Source organism: Pan paniscus, chromosome 3 (assembly GCF_029289425.2).
Source record: "Pan paniscus chromosome 3, NHGRI_mPanPan1-v2.0_pri, whole genome shotgun sequence".
NCBI lineage: Eukaryota > Metazoa > Chordata > Mammalia > Primates > Hominidae > Pan > Pan paniscus.
The window spans coordinates 153,910,935-153,931,750 of NC_073252.2; the positions used below are offsets into that span (position 1 = coordinate 153,910,935).

Consider the following 20,816-nt stretch of genomic DNA (forward strand, 5'->3'; position numbering starts at 1 on the left):
AGCAGAAAACAAACAAAAAAAACTTCTTTTTCTTCTTCCTGTATTGTTCATCATCAAAGGACAAGAGTCTGTTTCAACACTATGGAATTTGGGAATTTAAAGAAAAAAGTCTAGAAGATTCTTGAGTGTTGAAATAGCTTGTACCTTCTGATTATTTGACAAAACTTTTTTTTCCCCTGAGGTCACAGACATAATGTAGTTCTTAATGTGAAACAAATACTTGACTTAGAAAAACTTTTTAAGATATAGGTTTAATGGAAGACTTTAATGTCCTAGTTTATTTAATTAAAGAGTTATGTTTGCTTACGCAGTTTTTCTTTTAAGCAGACTTTTCAGTGTGTGAATGTCCATCATTTTTCTTAAATATGCAGAAACATATTTCATATAGTTCTGAAAATGTAGTCTAATTCTGATATCTGACGAAAACACTGCTGAAAATGTAATACATTTTAGTGCATTAAGATATGTTAGATTTACTTACTGCTTACCTCGTCCTTTTTGAAAAGGACAAATTATTTTATTTATTGAAAGTTCTATTAATATTTATGAAATCATTATAATTAAGTGCAAAAGTCTCTAAAGAAAAGTATATGGAATTAGTAGCACTTTGGTGAGATTTCCATTGTATTAAATGCCCACACCATATCATTCACGAGTTTTCCACCTGATTTTCTTGCGTGAATGTGGAACCCTTTCTGTCTGTGTGCTAAATTGGAACAAAAGTTTTCTGACTGATTATAATTTATTTCAATTATAAGGGCTATCTTTAGCGACAAATTGTTTAAGCCAAAGGAAATTACTTAACTGAAATAGAAACAAATTAATTGTTTGCAAGACAATCTAAAGAGAACGTTAGCTCTATTTTGTTGATAGTGAATATTGCACTCAGAAGCTATTAATCCTGAGAGAAATGATAACTGTATGTATCCTTATTAATCAAATACCATTAGGTCTCCCTTTTGAATGGCTTCCTATGGATATGTATGTGGAAGAGGTTCAAGAAAGACAACAGTTTTTAATCACTAACTAAGATCATTGCCCTCAAATCCTAACCTGGTTCTCGTACTTTAGTGTGCTGAGCCATGTGTAAACATCAAGGACATTTTTGCTCCAGGTCAGGTGTGAAGCCAACCTGAGTATCATTGCTTCTTTTCCCCAGATTAGTTCAAAGGAGACACATTAGAAAGGGGCCACTTTCAGACCCTGGCCTACCAAACCAGCTGCACTGAAGTGAAGAAGGGGTGGGAAAGACACACAAAGGGACAAGCAAGGAAAGATCAGAAATATGACAGCAACTGACCTCACGTGGTTCTATTTATATTTTTCTTTCTTCTCTTATAAACTCTCTTCCTCTGGGTGGCCTATTTTTGAGTCCTTGTGGACCCCATATTCTCTTTGATAACAAAACATATCCTTCTTGAGATTTCATCGTGATGGATGGGAGAGAGTGATTATTTCAACTCCCTTATATAGCAAGTCACCCAAACATGAGAACTAGAAAGCATCTTATTCAACACTTTAATTTTACCAGTGATGAGTTTTAAGGTTTATAGAGTTTTATATGCTTTTCTAAATTCACAAAACTATTTTAACTTGAATTCACCATGTTGCTCAGTTCTGATATTATTTTTCCAGACTTGTTTTTTTTTTTTTTTTTTGAGATGGAGTCTTGCCCTTTCACCCAGGCTGGAGTGAAGTGGCACGATCTTGGCTCACTGCAACCTCCTCCCCGCAGGTTCAAGTGATTCTCCTGCCTCTCAGCCTCCTGAGTAGCTGGGACTATAGGCGCCTCCCACCGCACCGAGGTAATTTTTGTATTTTTAGTAGAGACGGGTTTTCGCCATGTTGGCCAGGCTAGTCTCGAACTCCTGACCTAGTGATCCCCTGTCTCAGACTCCCAAAGTGCTGAGATTACAGGTGTGAGCCACCACGCCCAGCCTATTTTTCCAGACTTTCTCATTGAATCCCTAACTGAGACTCAGTTCTTGCAGGAAACTACATAGTACAAGGTAAATAAAGTTGTGTTTTAAGTTCCCAAGAGAAGCTGTGGAATTCCAGCCCTATATAAATAAGAAAGGAAATAGGATGACCTACAAGTTTCTGTTCTTGTTCAAATCACTCTATTCTACTACTCAAAGAAGTGGCTGAGGGTATCACCTGCTGATCGTGGCCTCTCAGTCACTGCCCTGGGCAGTAATCAAGTCACTTCTCCTTTCCTTCTCCAGGGTTATTGGGGATTCTTTTCTTTTTTCATCCTCTATTTTGTTTTTATGAGTTTTTCCCCCCTAAGGAATAACAGCAGAATTTAGAATGCAGTCTTATAAACAAGAGACACATATAATATATTTTACTTCTAACTATTATGAAACAAAATATGTAGTGAAAAGAAAACAGAAGTCATGGTTCTGGACAAATTATGAATAGTTTATAAATTCAAAATCACAGTCCTCTGCTTCTTAAGCCCTAGTGTACAGGAGAATTTCCTGGAGTGTTTGTTGAAAGCTTAGCTTCCAAGCATGTCTCCAGAGCCTGAGGCCCAGCAATGTACATTTTAAATAAAATTCCTACTGGCCTCACCATGGCCAGGCCAGGTAGTTCTGGCTAGATAATATTCTGACAAAACTTCGTGGAAAATTGTCTTTTCATGCAGTAGGTGAAAACTCTCCTGACAGGAGTGATTCTTGAAGCCACGTGATATAATTCATATGCTAACTCAAAGTATGTTTGGCTCATCATAACTATTATACCTGGTGGAATTCTCAGTCCTTTCCAAAGCCTCTCTTCTGGTTGCTCCTCTGATTATTGTACTATGTTGTTATTATAAAATCTCTTTTTTCCCAACCAGATTACTTGCCATTTTAATTTATTCACCTCTCCTACTGTTTCAGTTTTTTAATGGAAAACTTGAAATAGATGATCTCTAAATAGTCTCCTGCTCCTGAAAGGCTGTAATTCTAGGATTCTGCCTAGTCAATTAATAGAATAACTCACAGTTGACAGTGGTGAAACCAAGATGATGTTGGTAGCAGGTCAGAAATTTCCAGCCCTAAAACAAAAATAAGAAGCGTAAGTAAATGTGGGTATTGTTTTAGAAGCAGAGCCATCCTTATTTTGCTCTAAGTAACCTTTATTATTGTTATTTCATTGATTACCTATACCAGAACTTTACCCAAATGATAAAATATGAAGTTTATGCATGGGGGTCTATTTATTTACAAAATTTATGTATTTCATTTTTTAACTTTACTGTTATATAAATAAAATAGTGGATTGCATAGATAGTACAGATTTACAGATTGGGAAACGGAGGCACAAATGTCAAACACATTCCACAATTTAATAACATAATTAAAATTGGAACTCAAACTCTTAATATGTATAGTCTGGAAGGAAATTTTCAAGTGCACTGATGGAATACTTATAAGGTTACAGTGTTCCTCGGTGTCTAAAGGGCTCTATTTGGGTGTAGTGCACGAAGTCAGGCTGTCAAATATCCTGTTGTGTTCCAAATACCTTGCACACCTAAGGATTGCTGCACTCCTCTTGCTATTTATGCCTTCGTTGTAAAATAATGCAAGAGGCCAGACCTGCTTCCATCCACACATGAACTCTCTTGCTCTATGTCTATATTCTTCAGAAAAATACAGCAGAATCATGTCTTTTGGAGTTTGTTTTCCACAGTGAAAAATACCAATGCATTGTATAACATTGTCATTAGATCAACCTTGGATTCTCTATGCCACTTAACTGTTGCAACTCAAAGGAAATAGATGCCTTATTAAATCCACATTATATTAGCTTATTAGTCTTTTGAAAGTATGGAAAAAGCAGGTTCATTTTTATTTTTTAAAAAATTTTGTGAGTAGGTGTTGCAACAGATTTTTAATAGTAAAATTTCAAGAGAGAGAGGTATTACTTTTGCTGTGCTGACATGAAAATTTAAGGAGTTGTGGACTACTCATCACTCACAGTAAAACACCACAGCTATTTAAGTTAACTGAATTTCGAATGACAAAAAGAACAAAAATAAGGTAACTGCTAATAATCATAACCAAGAATGTGGCTAATGCTATTAAAATTTAATGAAAAAATATGTATTTAATAAAATAAATACTGGGTTCCTAATCAGGTAATATAATGAACTAATATTGTAATATCTCTTTTAATATACTTATTGGTAATACCTAAGAGCTAATTTATAATATTCCTTCTATATTATAAACTCTCTTTATATTAGCAGGCACAAGATTATAACTATATATATATATATATATACACATATATATATATATACACATATAGTTTTCTTAAGATACAAGATAACTGAATAAAGACACAAATTTAAAAATAAAACAAGTCCCATACCCATGTGATTCCTACTCAAAGTGTTAAATAGAGAATGAAACATTGTTTCTGGACTCAAATTATATTTTTCTTGAAGAAAGACATTTGAAGAACCTCTTCCAATTTTGCATAAAGCAAAAGAATGTAGATTAATAAAATAGGATTTGTTAGAAATTATTCAAAGCTGGTCAAAAAATTCAACTATTGTCAGCATTTTGAGATTTATATTTATTTTTAAAGTCAGAAGTCATAATACTTTATCTATATATTTTTCTATGTTTACTATTGTTTAAACTCTTAGCATGCATAATTGCTTTACACTTTTCACCCATGTATTTATTGACAGTAATAACTCCTGGGGCATTAGGAATCAGCTGAAACCTTTCAAACAATTGCATTAAAAGGCATAAAACATACATATGGAAACTTGTTATATTGGTACCAAGAGCCACTCTTTTTATCTGAAGATTTTGTGTGAAGACAAAAAATGATCAGAGAGCTTAGAAAATAGAGTTAGTTTTCAATCCCTATGGATATAGGCTGTCATTAGGAATGGGTTCACAGGGAACAATTTGCTTCATAAACTAGGTGGAATCATTGTTATGCCATTTTATACATAGGCATACCTCAGAAATATTGTGGATTCAGTTCCAGACCATCACAATAAAGAAGTCACATCATGTTTTTTTGTTTCCCAGGGCATAAAAAGGTTACATTGCACTATAGTGTACTCTATTAAGTGTGCAATAGCATTATGTCTAAAAAACAATGTCCATACCTTAATTAAAAACACTGCATTGCTAAAAGAAAAATGCTAACAAGCATCCAAGGCTTCTGCGAGCCATAATCTTTTTGCTAGTAGAGAATCATACCTCAATGTGGATTCTGCTGACTGATCACGGTGATGGTTGCTGAAGGCTGGGATGTCTGTATCAATTTTTTAACATAAGACAACAATGAAGTTTGCTACATCGATTGCCTCTTCGTTTCATGAAATATTTTACTGTGGCATGCAATGCTGTTTGATAGCATTTTATCCACTGTAGAACTTCTTTCAACATTGGAGTCAAAATTCTAAAACCCAGCCACTGCTTTATCTACTAAGTTTATGTAATATTCTAAATATTTCGTTGTCATTTCAATACTGTTCATAGCATCTTTGCCAGGAGTAAGGTCCAAAAGAAACAACTTTTTTTCCCTCATCTATAAGAAGCAACTCCTCATCCATTCAAGGTTTCTCATGAGATTGCAGCAATTCAGTCACATATTCAGGATCCACTTCTAATTCTAGTTATCTTGCTACTTCCACCATATCTCAGTTCCTTCCTTTACTAAAGTCTTGAACCCCACAAAATCATCCATAAGGGTTAGATCAACTTGTACCCAAGTCCTGCTAATAATAATTGGACCTCCTGCCATGAATCACAAATGTTCTTATGGCATCCAGAATGGTGAATTCCTTCTACAAGGTTTTAAATTTACTTTGCTCAGATCCAACAGAGGAGTCACTATCTATGGTAGCTATAACCTTACGAAATATATTTCTTTAATAATAAGACTTGAAAGTCAAAATTACTTCTTGATTGATGGGCTGCAGAATGGATGTTTATTAGCAGGCATAAAAACAACATTAGTCTCCTTGTACATCTGCATCAGAGCTCTTGGGTGAACAGATATATTGCCACTAAGCAGTAATATTTTGAAAGAATCTTTTTTTTTCTAGCAGTAGGTCTCAAAATTGGGCTTCAAATATTCAGTAAGTCATGATGTACACAGATGTGCTTTCATCTAGGCTTTGCTGTTCCACTTCTAGAGCACAGGCAGAGTAGATTTAGCATAATTCTTAAGGACCCTAGGATTTTCAGAGTAGTAAATGAGCATTGGCTTCAACTCAAAGTCACCAGTTGCATCACCCACTAACAAGAGAGTCAGCCTGTCCTTTGAAGTTTTGAAGCCAGGCATTGACTTCTCCTGTGTAGCTAGGAAAGTCCAAATGGCATCTTCTTCCAATAGAAGGCTGGTTCGTTTACAGTGAAAATCTTTTTTTTTTCAGTGTAGCCACCTTCATCAATGAGCTTAGCTAGATCAGGATAGCTTGCTTTAGCTTCTACATTAGCACTTGGTGCTTCATCTTGCACTTGGAGACACCTTCTTTTCATAAACTTCATGAACCAACCTCTGCTAGTTTCAAACTTTTCTTCTGAAGCTTCCTCAGCTTCTCAGACTTCAAAGAATTGAAAAGAGTTAGGGTGGCTCTGGATTAGGTTTTGGCTTAAGGGAATGTTGTGACTGGTTTGATCTTCTATCCAGACCACTGAAACTTTCTCCGTATCAGCAGTAAAGCTGTTTCACTTTCTTATCATTCTTGTGTTCACTGGAATAGCACTTTTAATTTCCTTCAGGAACTTCTTCGCATTCACAACTTGGCTAACGGTTTGGTGCAAGAGGACTAGCTTTTGGCTTATTTCAGCTTTCAACATGCTTTCCTCACTAAACTTAATTATTTCTAGCTTTTGATTTAAAGTGGGAGATGCAACTTTTACTTGAATACTTAGAGGCCATTGTAAGGTTATTAATTGGCCTAATTTAAATATTGTTGTGTCTCAGGTGTGAGTGGGGGGAGCCCAAGAAGGAGAGAGGTGGGGGAATGACCAGTTGGTAGTTAGAAGACACACAACATCTATTGCTTAAGTTTGCCATCTTATATGGGTGCAGTTCTAGGTACCCCAAAACTATCATAATAGTAACAACAAAGATCACCAATCACAGATCATCATAACAGATCTAATATTAATAATAATGAAAAAGTTTGAAATATTGCAAGAGTTATCAAAATGTGAGACAGAGACACAAAGTGACCACATGCTTTTGGAAAAAATGGTGCTCATAGACTTCCTCGATGCAGGGTTGTCACAAATCTTAAATTTGTAAAAAATGCAGTATCTGTGAAGCACAATTGAGCGACAGGCAATATCATAAGGCATGCTTGTGTTATTCATTTGACTCTTAGGGTAGAATAAGAACGTTTCCTTTTTTTCCAGCTGGTAATCATTAATATGTATTTGCTAGAATAAATACTATGCCTTGTAACCTCATTCCTCTATTTTATATTTGGATTTTTCATCTCAGTTAAAAGACAAGAATAGAGGTACTATAGGCTGCTTTATATTGTACTCCACTTCCTCTCTCTCTTCTCTCACTCTATAAAAAGATGATGGGGAAGCAGAATATCTGGCATGAATCACTGCAGTATGGCTGTGATATATCTTTGTTTTATTTTTATGTTTTGAACATGAAATTCTGAATAAAAGGAATGGTCCCTTTTGTGATGTGAAGAATCAGCACTTAGAATCAGCATCGCTTAATTCTATTGAATCTCGCCACTCATCCTGTTTGCAGTGTTTTCCATTTATGCTGGGCGATTGGAAAAGAAGGCTGCCTTCATGTGATTTTATTCCCTACGTATTTAACATGGGAGAGGATATATTGATAACATATGGCGTTAAACAGCTTGGTGTTCAGCCTCATTTTGACATTCCTCCTCATGAGAATATCTTTTGTTTTCTTTATCTGTGGTTTGGTAGAAAATCAAAAAAACATTTATCTCAAAGCCAATATATATTGACTACTTCATACACATCATTTCCTTACAGGTTAAATATATTAGATTAGTTATTATCCCCTATTGACAGGTGATGAAAATGAAACTCAGATAGGAAATAAAGTAACCAAGGTCACCTACCAAGTAAATAGTGAAGAGGGCATTTAAAACCAAGTGCCTGACTGTAACCTGTTGTTGAACTGCAGCTGGGCACTCTACATTTGCCATTGGCTTCTGGATACACAAAAAGTTACTTAGCCAGTTAAATGACTCTTACGGTTTCACCTGGCTCTCCTGATGAACTTTGACTATTGTCTACCAACCACACCCACTTTCAGCTTTTATTCAACAAAGCTGCACCTGAGTGCATGACTCTCTGAGAACAGGAAAACATTTTCTTCACTATATACAACATCATAAATGTGAGTCATTTCTCTCTCTCTCTCTATCTCACCAGTCACCAATCTCTTTCTCTTACATCCATGGAGATTTTGTTCTTTCTTGTCTCTTATTTGTAAGGAGAGGTGTAGCATTCCAAATAAAAATGAAGTCCTTTATACAAGGATGCAATCTCTGGTTTACCACCATTAACTTTGAATTTATTTTAAGCTGCTATAGTGATGACTATTTGATAACACTACATCATCCACAACTTAGAAGAAGCATTTTTTGGTATGTTACTTCTGTGATTTGGTTAGGATATGTGGTTTGGACACAGTGATCATAATAGGTATATATAGAAATTGAAAAAAATAACCATATTAACTCTTTCAGCTCATTAAGACCTTCTCTGTTTTTTGAATGAAAATTGTAATCTTCTGAAAGTACAATTTGAATTTCTTCATTATCTCATACAAAAGGTAACAAAATATTTGCTGACATAAAATCATTATATTTGCTGTTCAGAACATTAGAAATCTTTATACAAACCTTCAACTTTACAGTGGCCATTTCCTAAACTTGTTTCATTAACCTAGGAACTTAGAGATGACATTAAGTATAATTTTATATATCAAAGAGTAATGAAGACTTGGAGTCAAGTCAAATTAATATTTTTATAATGAAAATGATCTGTGAGACAGCATGCCACATAGAAAGCTTTCTGGCTTTCTGATTTGTAGTGATGCTATTTCTTATGATGAGCTTTTTATTTAATTTAAAATAGTACAGGGCACGTACCTGGTATATACATCCATTTGGTTAACATTAAATTATGGTTAATTTATTTGCTATATCTAATCTATCAGGTTGTCATTTACATTCAGTGATGACAGGAAAACTATTATTTTTATTACATAAAAGCAAAGGCTTTTTCCCCCAAGTGTTTGTTGTAGACAATAAAAGTATAAATATTCAAGTTATGAAACAAAATTTCTCAAGTCATTCAATGGTTCATTTTTATAGAGCACTTCAATTAGTGATTAAAAGCAAGGGTCTCCTCTCCACCAACCCCATCTAAATTGTCCCAAAACATTTTCTTATTTCACTCCTAACTTTGAATAAAAATGTGTCTGATGTTTCTGTGACCTTGGGGAATAATTTAAAGGCAGTGCAAGGAAACAAGCTGATAGTTGTAGCAGATGCAAAGTGAGAACATCTGTATTTACTCCCAGTAAATGTAGAGCCTTTCATTAAACTGGATGGCAGGGCAGAACATCAGGAACAGTAGATATGAATGGCTGTCAACAACTTCATGTCAAGTCTAATGTCAACCAAGTATGTTATCTAAAATCTCCTTATGGGAAGATCTATTTTCACTTTTAATTAAAGGAAGAAATTCCAACCTTGTCAATGAAGAAATTTTGTATGGAGATGCACTATTAGAAAGCTGGTTCTTACTTGCAATTGCATTTGCCAACATCTTCTGTTGTAAATGGAGACTATATTGTGCTACACACACACACACACGCAGGCACGCGCATGCGTGCACATGAATGTATATTTGAAATTAAAGCATAAAGACAAAGCTATTTTGTTTAATGTAGCTCTACCTCTGCATAAAAACTGATATAGAAGGAGATGCAGCCAAAGGGATCTAGATTGTAGCTTCTTTGATCCACAACTCCGGGTTGCTCTTGGTCACTGCTTATACTCTCTATGGTACACGTTTGTACTACTGAGTTTTTGAAAGAACATTTTATAATAAAATAGTAATTCACAAGCAACGGATGGGAACAGAATGTTTTTTCCTTCTTTCTTAGGCTAGAATGACTCATTTTTATCTCCTGGCTCAGTGTGAAGAAAGGACTATCCATGGATATTATTTTAAATCATATTGCAAAGTGTGCATGAAATGCTTTGTAGCTCGGGGTTTTGGATAGAGCTGACATTGGTCTTGCAGGGAAACCATACTATTTCAATACTTCTTTTGCATTTTTTTATTTTTTAAAGCAGTAGTATTTTCTGATCTATTGTATATTTCTGTCATGCAGTCATAGCTTGTGTAGTAGACGGAGAGTCACCTCATCCCTTGGTGACTGAAGTAAGACTATCTTGATCTCCAGGTCCACAGTCCTGGGCAGGTCAAACCCTCATTCCCATGACTCATTCCTCCTGCTTTTTCTTTGTCTCCACTTCAGAAACATTGTGGACTATACAGTCCTATCCAACATCATACTGAGATGTTAAACCTCCATTATCTCCCCAACATTAGATCACACAAGCATTTTGAAGATTTAGGGTGGCAGAGGGGAGGAATAACCATACTTCATGAATAATCTTTTGCAGTCTTGATAATTCAATTTGCTCATACCCCAACACTTTCCAAAGTCTTGGTTGCTGACAGAAGGCCGTTGTAGAACCCTCCCAGCAATGCGGACCACTTCTGCTACTCATTATTGACAGTGATCAGCCCAAGACAGATACCCTGGATCTCTGATGAATAAAATTTTCTCTCCGTAATATATTAATAAATCTTATTGATAAGACTGAACTATTACTCATAACCTCTAAAAATATTGCCAATATTCAATAAAACGTCCAGTCTTGGTTGACCTGAGTAAATAAGGTCCTCCGGAGAATTGCCAAGTATTTTATTTTATTTTTATAGATTTAGGGGATACTAGTGCAGTTTTGTTACATGGATAAATTGCAGTGGTGAAGTCTGGGCTTTTAGTGTAGCCATCACCTGAAGAGTGTGCATCGTATTCATGAGGTAATTTCTCATCCTTCACCCTTCTTTCCACCCTCCCATCCTCTGAGTTTCCAAGGTCTATTTATATGGCCTCTTTGTTTGTGCTAATTTGATGAAAGTTGGAAACTTTGCTGGGAAGCAAAGATGCAACACATTCTGAAGGGTGGTTCTAAGCTGCATGCCCTACTTGTGACACCAGACAACCTCAAAGAAACTTAAAACTGAATGGTAAGGAGTTCTCCTTCTCGTGCCTTCCAAGGCAAGTGCCAGCCATCTCAGTAGGCTAAATTTAATTATTATTTATAGGTGACACAATTATATTCTGTTCTCAAAAAAGTGTTGTAAAAAGCATACTTGAGGAATAAAATTTTTATTGAAACAAAGCAATTAAAATCATTGGTAACTAATTTTAAAATATAACAATAATCCAAATCCCTTTGAATTTAGATATTCTTTTAAAAAATAGAAGCACAGAGCCTAGCAAAGTGAATCTAGAGGGGTATTATTAGATTGACATTGTAGAAAAGCACTTTCATCTGGTTTTTTAATGTGCAGCTAGAGGGATGGCCTGTGGATACTGGGCAGAAAGAGACAGAAGACAGTAAATGTTTAGGAACAAAACCTACATTTTGAGTGGGTTTCTTTTTTAATCTGCAGAAAGTCATTTCCAGATATATTTGCCATTTTACTAGACTTTGTTTCTTCTTGCATTACTTTATGCTGCTTTTTTTTTTTCTTTTGGAGACGAAGTCTCACTCTGTTGCCCAGGCTGGAGAGCAGTGGGCATAGTCTTAGTTCACCTCAACCTCCTCCTTCTGAGTTCAAGAGTTTCTCCTGCCTCAGCTTCCCGAGTAGCTGGGATTACAGGTGTATGCCACCATGCCTGGCTAATTTTGTATTTTTCTTTTTTAGTAGAGACGGGGTTTCACTATGTTGGCCAGGCTGGTCTCAAACTCCTGACATAAAGTGATCCACCCACCTCAGCTTCCCAAAGTGTTGGGATTACAGGCGTGAGCCACAATGCCCGGCCATATGCTGCATGTTTTTTAAAAAGCAGGTGCTATATTTATTTAGTTTCATTATTTAATATTTAATCCAACAGTCAGTCACCCTATTTTCAATCCCAGAAATGTGCTTATTTTGATGCTGTTTTAAAATGTATCGTTTCTGAATCATTTAAATTCCCGATTCCATTTTAACTATATTGATTTTTCTCCAGCTGCTCTCTGTACTGGCTTAACATGCAGAGGATTTTTTATTCAGTGCAATCTCTCAGGAAGGGATTCTAAGTCCTAGTGTCAGAGTGAGACGTAGTCTGGGATGGGGGCACACGTGTCAAAAGGGAACACTGAGAAAGGAAGAAGGACAGAGAGAGAGAGACTCCTGTTCATGCCTCAGGGTAGATTCAATGGGAAAGACAGGAGAAGCTGCTCCAGTTTCCTTTTGCTTAAATTTCTTGATTTAGCACCACATTCTCTGTGGTAGAAGGAAACATCATTACAGATTGACCCTGAGGCAGGAAGAAAACAACACTGTGGCTCTTAAAAGAGAATTGAACTGTGGTGTTTGAATATCCCCCTCGTCTGTATCCTTTGTCTTGGGCCTCCCACACCGGGGCGCGGGTTCAGCAAAGCCTCAAAGAGCCAGCAGGCAACCCTGGAGTTAGCAACAGCGCCCCCTGACTCACACTGGGTGTTCTCTTTGTAGGTCTCTAATCTAATAAATAATTCAGTCTGACGCTGATGAATTGATGAGCCCCATGGGGTATTACAGCCCACAAATAGGCAGTCTGAGGTCTTTCGAATGGCTGAGAAGCATTGGAAGAATTTTCTGGAAATGTTTTTGGAAAACTTTTCACCCACATACAATCACAATATTTTAAAACAAACTTCCACTTCTCCTATATCGCTACTACACTTCGTTGAAATTGCTTGTTTAATTACCTGAAAGATTTTGGAAAACAAGAACCACGTCTATCTTTCTCTCTATTCCATCCTCAGGATCTAGTGTAGTCCTAAGCATTTAGCAGTCAGTGTGTGTGTGTATGTGTGTGTGTGGATGTAGTGTGTTTTTGTGTGTAGACATGTGTATATAGATGCATATATATAATCCATATATACCTATATCTATATGTCTATATCTATAATGTACATCTGTATATATCTACATATATCTGTATCTATATCATCTATATTTATGCCTATATCTGTATATCAACATCTATACTTACATGTATGTCTATATCAATATTTATTGAGCTCTTATTATTCTATTCCAGACATTTCTGTATATCACACATACTTCAAGTTTTTTTAAATACATGTATATACCCATGAAATAGGCATTGCTTCAGAGAGATTATACATCTTCCCAAAAGACATATGTGAGTTTGTAGTTGGGCTACAGTTCAAATGAAGTTTTCTGTGAATTCGAAGCTATTTTACATTGACTCTTGTATGGTGAGAAAGTATATTTACTCTAATTATGTTTCTTGGTAAAAGAAATGGCATTACAGCAACTTAATGAAAACTTGTGTTCTCAACTCATTTTTCTAAAAATAGTAACACTTGTAAATGTAAATATAAATACGAGTAGTCATTATTCAGCATTATTGGGCATTGGTTTCCACTTACTCCTAGTGCCCCAATAAAGTGACATTAAAAGAATAAATCACACAAGCATAAAAGAAATGGAATTTAGAGATTGGGGATGATACGATAATTTAACAAATTTCCAAAAGATAGAGAGATGATTGATAAAACTTCATAATATTGTTCTGAGAAAACTTTCATTTTGCTATTTAAAATAATTTTTTTTTTTTTAGACAGAGTTTCACTCTGTCATCCAGGCTGGAGTGTAGCGGCTCAATCTCGGCTCACTGCAACTTCCACCTCCTGGGTTCAAGTGATTCTTTTGCCTCAGCCTCCAGAGTAGCTGGGATTACAGTCGTGGGCCACCATACCCTGATAATTTTTGTGTTTTTGGTAGAGACGGGGTTTCACCATGTTGGTCAGGCTGGTCTTAAACTCCTGATTGTGTGATCTGCCAGCCTCGGCCTCCCAAAGTGCTGGGTTTACAGGTGTGACCCACCACGCCCGGCCTAGAATAATCTTTTATGGCATCTTTGCATACCTGCCACACAGATTGCTGATACTTAAAGTATAATATAAAGAGGCATCATGGCTTTTAAAACAATGGATATGATAAAATAATGCCAATAGAAGATTTTTCTATATGCGAATTACATGGGGATGAGACAGGCTGCCTGGCACTGCTGCAGCCCCAAACCCATAGCGTGTAGGACATCAGGCATTTACCCCCGCAACAAGCAAATTCTAGAAATGTTTTCTTTAAAAGGAATAAAAGGCGACTTCACTGGAAAAAACTATTGCTTCTAGAGGAGACACTAGAACTTAAGGGATAAATGTAGCATTTTGATGGAACTTTTCCAAAAGCAGGTTTGCCTACCACCTGTTTATCGCAGGTAGGAAGCTGCTGAACAAAACATGGAGCTTTCAGACAATATAAGCTCTTGAAGGGTCAAAGAAGGAAATTCACACGGCTAACTAGGTATAATGACCCAGAAGTCCATTCTTAAACATGAATTGAAAACCAAAACTAGCCAAACAAATGAGAGGCAAAGCCAGCTGGACTTCCTGAGTTGAGTGGGGGGACTTGGAGAACTTTTCTGTCTTACAAGAGGATTGTAAAATGCGCCAATCAGCACTCTGTAGCTAGCAAGAGGATTGTAAAATGCGCCCATCAGTGCTCTGTAAAAGTGCACCAATCAGCACTCTGTAGCTAGCAAGAGGATTGTAAAATGCACCAATCAGTGGTCTGTAAAAACCAGTCAGTGCGCTGTAGCTAGCAAGAGGATTGTAAAATGCACCAATCAGCGCTCTGTAAAACGCACTAATCGGCAGGATCGTAAAAGTAGCCAATTGTAGGGAGGATTGAAAAAAGGGCATTCTGATAGGTCAGAAACGGAACATGGCGGGGGGGGGGGCGGCACAAATAAGGGAATAAAAGCTAGCCACCCCAGCCTGCAGCAGCAACCTGCTCGGGTCCCCTTCCACGCTGTGGAAGCTTTGTTCATTCGCTCTTCACGATAAATCTTGCTGCTGCTCACTCTTTGGGTCCATGCCATCTTTAAGACCTGTAACACTCACCTGAAGGTCTGCGGCTCCATTCTTGAAGTCAGCGAGACCATGAACCCAGCGGAAGGAATCAACTCTGGACATAGTAACATGGAACAGAAATAAGATCAGTAGTACATACACACACACACACAGACACACACGCACACACACAACCCAAATCTATACAAAAGGAATGAGAGCTCTGAAAAAGCAATGTCAGAAAATAAGAGAGATTAGATGTAAACAAATTAGCATATTAGATGATAAATGCAATTTGCTTTGTGTGTGTGTGCATAGAGAATGATTATTTTAAAAACTGGCATTTTACACCACTTAGGAACTCAGCTGATTTTTACTATTTCAATACTCAGATTATCATTCAGAAAGGCATTCAAAGGGTGTTTTTTTTGTTGTTTTTGGTTTTCTTTTTGGAAATTAGACCAAAATTTTTATTTTAAATATTTCTCATATTTCCTGAGTCAAGATTCTTCTTCTCTTCTCTATGTACTCAATGACTCAGTTGGCTAGAATAAGAAATAGTTTATTGTGGACAGTATTGTTATTTAGAAAATATATCTAATTGACCTTAGTCATTAAATTAATCCAGTATTTTAAATTCTATTTAAATATCATGTAGTCATTCACCAGTCTTTGTTGACTCGAATTCTTCATAGACCTAGAGAGAATTAAAAAAACTAATCTGACTGTATCCCTTATAGCCTTGAGATCCTTCAATGGCTTTGTCTCTAGGAATCCCATGATCTTGCACTGCCAACTTTTGTTAAGATGAATATTGTATTACTTTTGGAGTAAAAATAATAAATTTCTTAAAAATGGTTGATTTATATTCTTCAGGACTTCTTGTAGAATAGTCAAGCACCATCTCCCCTGTCTTTTCTCCCTAACCTCCTCACAAAGTGATGCCCTAAACTGTTCGATCTAGGAAATCAAGGAATTAAAAAGAACCTGCAGATGACCATTTTTTTGTAGTGAGTCTACCCTACTCCGCTTGACTGTTGAGGGTCATAGTGCCATAGTCCCACTGCAGAGTAGATAAGAGAAAGGCAAAGCTGAAATAAGGGTTCATTATTGCTGCTTCAAAATCACTTGGAGCGATAGAAAAATAATCCGGAAGAGAAAAAATGAACACTGTGGGAAAAGGAGTAACAGAATGAAGATATAACCTCTGGGAACTTCATAATATTGTCCAGAGAAAGCCTTCATTCTACCATTTAAAATAGTGTCTCATAACACCTTTGCACACATGGTTCACAGATTGCTGATCCTCACAAGAGTATAAAGAGGTACCCAGGTTTTTAAAACAGTAGAACAATATAATAAAATAATGTTAACATTTTTTTCTATATGTAAATTAGATGGGGATTAGGTGGTGGTGAGATTTGTAAGAAGTTGTAATCATCTGAGAAAATAGGGGCTGGGTGAGAATTGTTTCTAGAAAAATACTGTACTAAAGCTATCATTCAGACTTAACCTGACCAAATTGCTAGAAATAGAACAATATTTTATTTTGTCACTCTTCTGTATTGAAATTTTCATATTTTTAAACTGAATAAGAGTATTTAAATTTTTCTCTCCTAAAACTTGGTCTTAAAAACTCATTTATGTGATGAGATTATTGCATCTTGTTAAAATTTCTTGACTTGGTTACAATTTGTGGTCTCTTGTTTGCTTTCCTGGGCTTTTGAATCTCTTGATTTATTACAGCTGCTACCACAGAAAAATAAAGAATCATTAGAGACTCTTACAAATGATTATACACCAGCAAATTGGAAAACCTAGAAGAAATAGACAAATTCCTGAACACATACAACCTGCTAAGATTGAATCATGAAGAAATAGAAAACCTGAGCAGACCAATAATAAGTAACGAGATTGACTCAATAATAAAAATGCCTCCCATCAAAGAAAAGCCCAGTGATGACTTCACTGCTAAATTCTACCAATCATTTAAAGAACTAATACCATGCCTTCTTAAACAATTCCAAAAAATTGAAGTGGAGGGAATTCTTCCAAACTCCTTCTACCCTGAGTTAAGTAAAGAATGAGTTAAGTAAAGAATCTACCCTGATACCAAAATTAGACAAGAAAACAACACAAAAAGAAAACTATAAACCAATATCTTTGACATTGGGTAGTATCATCTTTTTAACAATGTATTTCGATACATGAATATAGACTACCTTCCCATTTAACTGTGTCCTTTTCCATTTCTTTCATCAATGTTTTATAATTTTTATTGTAAATACATTTCACTTCATCAATTAAATTTATTCCTACATAAAGGTAGATGCAAAATCCTTAACAAAATACTAGTAAATTGACTCTAGCAAAAAAACTAGTAAACTGATCTTTTGATCATTAAAAAAGATCATTCACCATGATCAAGTGGGATTCATCTCACGGATGCAAGAATGGTTTAACACAGGCAAATCAATAAACACCTTACATCACATTAACAAAATGAAGGACAAAAACCAAATGATCATCTCAATAGATGCAAAGAATGCATTTGATAAAATTCAGTATTCCTTCCTGATAAAAGCTTTTAACAAACTAGGGATAGAAGGAAAGAACCTCCACACAGTAAAGGCTATAGGTAACAGTTAACATCTTATTGAATGGGAGAAAATTGAAAGTTTTCCTTTGAGATGTGGAACAAGATAAAGATGCCTACTTTCACCACTTTTATTTAACATATCACTGGAAGTCCCAGCCAGAGCAACTGGACAAAAGAAAGAAAGAAAGGCCATCCAAATTGTGAAGGAGGAGTTCAAATTGTCCCTGTTTGCAGACAATGTAATCTACAAGTGCTGTCAAAAAACTTTTAGAACTAATGAACCAATTCAGTAAAGTTGCAGTATATGAAATCAACATACAAATACAGGAAGTGTTTCTAGATGCCTATAGTGAACTATCTCAAAAAGAGATCAAGAAAGCAATCCCATTTACAATAGCTACAAAAATACTATCTAGGAATATATTTAATCAATGAAGTGAAATCAATTTACAATAAAAATTATAAAAAGTTGATGAAAGAAATTGAAAAGGACACAATTAAATGGGAAGATATTCCATGTTCATGTATTGGAATATATTGTTAAAATGATGAAACTACCCAAAGAGATCTACAAATTCAATATAATACTAATCAAAATATCAATGACATTCTTCGTAGATATAGAAAAAAATCCTAAAATTTGTATGGAACCTAAAAAGACCCTGAATAACCAAAGCAATCTTTAGCAAAAAGAACAAAGCTAGAGGCATCACACTACCTGAGTTCAAAATATACTACAAAGCTACAGTAACCAAAATATCATGGACCGGCATAAAAACAAACTCATAGACCAATGAAATAGAATACAGAACCAGAAACAAATTCACAGATTTACATCCAATTAATTTTCACAAATGTCCCAAGAACACACATTGGGGAAGGGACAGTCTCTTCAATAAATGGTACTGGATAAACTGGACATTCACATGCAGAATGATGAAACTAAACCCCCATTTCACACCACATACAAAAATCAACTTAAATGGATTGAAGACTTAAATGTAAGATCCAGAACTATAAAACTACTAGAAGGAAAGAGGGGAAATGCTTTATAACACTGGCGTGGACAAGGATTTTTTGGATAAGACCTCAAAAGCACAGGCAACAAAAGCAAAAATAGACAAATAGGATTACATCAAACTAAAAAGCTGCACACAAGAGAAACAATCACCAGAGTGAAGAGAAAACCTACAGAATGGGAAAAAGTATTTGCAAATGATCCATCCAACAAGGGATTAATATTCAGAATATATAAGGAACTAGAACAAATCAATAGCTAAGAAAACAAAATTCATTGAAAAATGAGGAGACGCTCTTCACGTAGAGTCTCCGCGGTTTCCTGCTTCAACAGTCCTTGGAGGAACTGGGGCTTGTCCTTCACCCTGGCCTGTGGCTCACAGCCAGCCTTCCAGCACCTCCTCACCGCGCCGTGGGACCGCCCCAAGGCCCCCGCCGGCTCCAGCGCTACGCAGCCTCTGTGGCCTCGGCCTCTCCTTAGCCCTGCCATGAGGATCGGCGTTCTCACAGGTGCCAGAACTACCACCAGGACTCAGAGGCTGCCATCAACCGCCAGATCAACCTGGAACTCTACACCTCCAAGTCTACTTGTCCATGTCTTACTACTTTGACCGCGATGATGTGGCTTAGAATAACTTTGCCAAATACTTTCTTCACCAATCTCATGAGGAGAGGGCACATGCCAAGGGAACTGATGAAGCTGCAGAACCAACGAGGTGGCCAATCTTCCTTCAAGATATCAAGAAACCAGACTGTGATGACTGGGAGAGCTGGCTGAATGAGATGGAGGGTGCATGACATTTGGAGAAAAACGTGAATTAGTCACTACTGGAACTGTACAAACTGGCCACTGACAAAAATGACCTCCACTTGTGTGACTTAATGGAGACAAATGTGCCCTGGATGGATTTTCACCCGAAGGAGCAGGTGAAATCCATCAAATAATTGGATGACCACAGTGACCAACTTGCACAAGACTGGAGCACCCAAATCTGGCTTGGCAGAATATGTATTTGACAAGCACACCCTGGGAGACAGTGACAATAAGAGCTAAGCCTTAGGCTAATTTCCCCATAGCCATGGGGTAACCTCCCTGGTCACCAAGGCAGTGCATGCATGCTGGGGTTTCCTTTACCTTTTTTTGTAAGTTGTACCAAAACATCCACTTAAGTTCTTTGATCAGTTTCATTCCTTCAAATAAAAAAAAATTTGGTACCATCCCCCCAAAAGAAAAAAATGGGCAAAAGATTTGAATAGACATTTCTCAAAAAAAAAAAAACCATACAAATGGCAAAGAAGTATATATAAAAAAATCCTCAACATTACCGATTATTTGGGGAATGCAAATCAAAACCGCCATGAGATATCATCTCATCCCAGTTAGAATGACTACTATCAAAAAGGCAAAAAATGACAAATACTGGTGAGGATGCAGAGAAAAAGGAACGTATATACTGTTGGTAGGAATGTAAATTAATTCAGCCATTATGGACAACAGTGTGAGGTTTCTCAAAAAATTACAAATACAACTACTATATGATTCAGACACCCCAACTAGTGGGTACATATCTAAAGGAAATGAAATCAGTATGTCAAAGAGACATCTGTACTCCTATGTTAGTTGAAGCACTATTTATATCAGCCAAGATATGGAATCAACCTTAAGTGCCTATCAACAGATGAATAGATAAAGAAAATATAAAATATTTACACAATTAAATACAATTCAGCCATAATAAAGCATGAAATCCCGTCATTTCTGGCAACATGGATGAGCCTAGAGAACATTATTTTAAGTGAAAGAAGCCAGTCACAGAAAGACAAATATGGCACAATCTTACTCATATGTGAAATCTACAAACATTGATCCAATAGGAGTAGAGAGTAGAATTGTGGCTACCAGAGAATGGGAAGGGTAGGGGGATAGTGGAGACGTTGGGAAATGGGTAAGGAGTTACAGTTAGATAGGAGGAATAAGTTCTAATGTTCCATTTCACAGTAGGG

At 36.3% G+C, this 20,816-nt stretch overlaps 1 pseudogene; it reads left to right on the forward strand.

Moving 5' to 3' along the window:
• The first annotated feature begins 19,096 nt into the window (after positions 1 to 19,096).
• On the forward strand, positions 19,097 to 20,580 carry LOC100989279 (ferritin heavy chain-like; annotated as a pseudogene).
• The last annotated feature ends 236 nt before the right edge of the window (positions 20,581 to 20,816 follow it).